Source organism: Polyodon spathula, unplaced genomic scaffold (genome assembly GCF_017654505.1).
Source record: "Polyodon spathula isolate WHYD16114869_AA unplaced genomic scaffold, ASM1765450v1 scaffolds_3453, whole genome shotgun sequence".
In the NCBI taxonomy this organism is placed as follows: Eukaryota; Metazoa; Chordata; class Actinopteri; order Acipenseriformes; family Polyodontidae; genus Polyodon; species Polyodon spathula.
This window is the reverse complement of record NW_024474914.1, coordinates 1-3,964: the sequence shown is the minus strand read 5'-3', so window position 1 is coordinate 3,964 and position 3,964 is coordinate 1. Positions and strand designations below refer to the sequence as shown.

At 40.2% G+C, this 3,964-nt stretch overlaps 3 non-coding genes across 3 annotated transcripts; all 3 read left to right on the top strand.

Annotated features, from left to right (window-relative positions):
• The first annotated feature begins 276 nt into the window (after positions 1-276).
• On the top strand, positions 277-349 carry trnar-acg. Its single transcript has one exon. It is a non-coding gene; the product is annotated as a tRNA-Arg (tRNA).
• A 1,148-nt stretch (positions 350-1,497) lies between these two features.
• trnar-acg lies at positions 1,498-1,570 on the top strand. The gene has a single exon. It is a non-coding gene; the product is annotated as a tRNA-Arg (tRNA).
• A 517-nt stretch (positions 1,571-2,087) lies between these two features.
• On the top strand, positions 2,088-2,160 carry trnar-acg. Its single transcript has one exon. It is a non-coding gene; the product is annotated as a tRNA-Arg (tRNA).
• The last annotated feature ends 1,804 nt before the right edge of the window (positions 2,161-3,964 follow it).

The following is a 3,964-nucleotide window of genomic DNA, read 5'->3' as shown; positions in this document are numbered from 1 at the left end:
GATTTTTCACACAGCTATTTTAGATTTTATTCATTTTTCTCCCTCATTAGCAGGAGAAAGACAAAACATTCAACACTGAAATTGTCTCCGAGGCAGAATTGAACAAGCATTTGAACAAGCATTGAGCTATCAATGGGGTAGCTGTGCAAGTAGGTCGTTGAACACAATACACAGTTCAGCAAAAGGCTGGTAAGCTCAGGTGACTGCTGGTCAATAGCTGCCACCACTGTTGTTTGCTGTTGCTGAAGGTGAGTTAACAGCATTTGTTAAAAGCAGGGGCCAGTGGCGCAATGGATAACGCGTCTGACTACGGATCAGAAGATTGTAGGTTCGACTCCTACCTGGCTCGTGGCTTTCTATGCATGCATTTTTCCCTCAACTACTTCAATGAAATTACAACTTAATATTTTTATTCATCAACGTCATACATAACATTTTCAGAGCAGAAATACCGTATTTACTTCAAAACAAATATTTTATTTCTTATTTCTTTAAAAAAAAGGATTGCATATACATAAACATGAAAAAGTTCAGAGTTCTAATTCAGCTTTCTAAGTACAATCTATGCAGAAAACAGCAAACATGCTTTCAACTGTACCAGTGCATTTGCCACAGACTGCCTTTTCACAACGGACGCAGACATCAAAAGTTCTGTTTTTATTGCATTTAGCAACCTGGCATTGTCTTTTATTCTATGTGCCAGTGGTCGCAGCGCTGGCTGAAGGTTGAGGGACATTTGCCAGCCTGATTTCGTGTCTCTTGTCAAAATGTTTTTGTCGTAGCTCCAGAGCTAGCTATAAAATAAAGTCCCAACGAGTGATTGCGTTGAACGTGCCTCCTTGTAAAAAAAAACCAAAGCGTGCATGGCTGCCAGGTCCAAATCATTATAGAATTCAGCCACAGGCCACCTGCGAGTACCACCTTTGACAGAATACAGCCGTGCCGTTTGATCCAGTATATCCACAAAGTACTTCGTAGCGTTGTAAAACGCAACAGTCTCCGGCTTTCGTATAGCATGTCCCGTTGGACACTTATCTCTGCAGAGAGGTTAGAGTGTGTACTTTTTTTTGCAGCTTCACGCTCAGGCTGGCACAGTCGTTCTTCCTGAGAAATGTAGTTTGCATAATAATAATACACAATGTGTAGAATGACTTTCATCAGTGTTTCAAGCACTCAACAGGATTATAATACATTATTTCACAATGACTTTGATTTAATTACAAAGCCCAGACTAAACTCTAGGCTATATTGTATTGATTTCAATATGCCACATAAACTCGGGTCTGGCGGTGAAGGAGGATGTGCTTAAAACTTATTCATTTTTACGATTCTGCAACTGAAACACTTTATGGGTATTTAATTCAAATATTTATTAAAACGTAAGAACGGATATGCACGAGATATTCACATCCGCGGAGATACTTAAATTTGAATTGCAAAAGCCCTTCAAAAAGCGGCTATGGCAGCGTTAGTGTTAACACTATTTCATAAGCACAAGGGCCAGTGGCGCAATGGATAACGCGTCTGACTACGGATCAGAAGATTGTAGGTTCGACTCCTACCTGGCTCGTGGCTTTTGTTGCATGAATTTTTCCCATCGGCTAATTGAATAAAATTATTCTTTCCAAAATAACAGTCCAGATTGATCATTTCCCAACCGATTTATTAAATAAAAAGCAACCATTGGAGAATGCAGGCATCGATCCCATTGCCTCTCACAAGTGAAGTGCGTGCTCAACCCCTTGCACTAATTCCCCACAGTGGACACGATCAGGCACGTTGTCTTCATGCAAAGAACTTTCTCTTATTTTGATTTTTCACACAGCTATTTTAGATTTTATTCATTTTTCTCCCTCATTAGCAGGAGAAAGACAAAACATTCAACACTGAAATTGTCTCCGAGGCAGAATTGAACAAGCATTTGAACAAGCATTGAGCTATCAATGGGGTGGCTGTTCACATAGGTCGTTGAACACAATACACAGTTCAGCAAAAGGCTGGCAAGCTCAGGTGACTGCTGGTCAATAGCTGCCACCACTGTTGTTTGCTGTTGCTGAAGGTGAGTTAACAGTGTTTGTTAAAAGCAGGGGCCAGTGGCGCAATGGATAACGCGTCTGACTACGGATCAGAAGATTGTAGGTTCGACTCCTACCTGGCTCGTGGCTTTCTGTGCATGCATTTTTCCCCCAACTACTTCAATGAAATTACAACTTAATATTTTTATTCATCAACGTCATACATAACATTTTCAGAGCAGAAATACCGTATTTACTTCAAAACAAATATTCTATTTCTTATTTCTTTAAACAAAAAGATTGCATACACATAAACATGAAAAACTGTAATAAAATAAACTTTAGGCAATAAACCTTCGTGTAAACAGGTGTAGAAAGCTGTATGCACATATACAATTATAAAACATAACTAACCAGTTATAAAAGTATCACATAACTTATGCAACGTGAAAGCGCTTTGAGAGACACGGCTCTGCCTGTATGTTCAGAGTTCTATTACAGCTTTCTAAGTACAATCTATGCAGCAAACATGCTTTAAAACTGTACCAGTGCAGTTGCCACAGACTGCCTTTACGCAATGGGCGCAGACATCAAAAGTCCTGCTTTTATTGCATTTAGCAACTTGGCATTGTCTTTTATTCTGTGTGCCAGTGGGCGCAACGCTGGCTGAAGGTTGAGGGGCATTTGCCAGCCAGCTTTCGTGTCTCTTGTCAAAATGTTTCTGTCGTAGCTCCAGAGCTAGCTGTAAAATAAAGTCCCAACGAGTGATTGCGTTGAACGTGCACTCCTTGTAAAAAAAACCAAAGCGTGCATGGCTGCCAGGTCCAAATCATTATAGAATTCAGCCACAGGCCACCTGCGAGTACCACCTTTGACAGAATACAGCCGTGCCGTTTGATCCAGTATATCCACAAAGTACTTCGTAGCGTTGTAAAACGCAACAGTCTCCGGCTTTCGTATAGCATGTCCCGTTGGACACTTATCTTTGCAGAGAGGTTAGAGTGTGTACTTTTTTTTGCAGCTTCACGCTCAGGCTGGCACAGTCGTTCTGCCTGAGAAATGTAGTTTGCATAATAATAATACACAATGTGTAGAATGACTTTCATCAGTGTTTCAAACACTCAACAGGATTATAATACATTCTTTCACAATGACTTAGATTTTATTACAAAGCCCAGACTAAAATGTAGGCTATATTGTATTGATTTCAATATGCAGCATAAACTGCGGGTCTGGTGGTTGAAGAAGCAAGTGCTTATAACTTATTCATTTTTACGATTCTGCAGCTGAAACACAGTGTGTGTAGTTAATTAAAATATGAATTAAAACGTAAGAACGGATATGCACGAGATATTCACATACTGAGAGATACTTAAATTTGAATTGCAAAAGCCATTCAAAAAGCGGCTATGGCAGCGTTAGTGTTACAACTCTTTGCATAAGCACAAGGCCAGTGGCGGCAACTGGATAAAGGCGTCTGACTACGCGATCAGAAGATTGTAGGTTCGACCCTAACCTCGGCTTCGTGGCTTTTTTGCATGAACTTTTTCCCATCGGCTAATTGAATATAAAATGCTTATTCCAAAATAACAGTCCAGAGATGATCATTTCCCACACCGATTTCTAATAAAAAGCAACCATTGGAGAATGCAGGCATCGATCCCACTGCCTTTCACAAGTGAAGTGCGTGCTCAACCCCTTGCACTAATTCCCCACAGTGGACACAATCAGGCACGTTGTCTTCATGCAAAGAACTTTCTCTTATTTTGATTTTTCACACAGCTATTTTAGATTTTATTCATTTTTCTCCCTCATTAGCAGGAGAAAGACAAAACATTCAACACTGAAATTGTCTCCGAGGCAGAATTGAACAAGCATTTGAACAAGCATTGAGCTATCAATGGGGTGGCTGTTCACGTAGGTCGTTGAACACAATACACAGTTCAGCA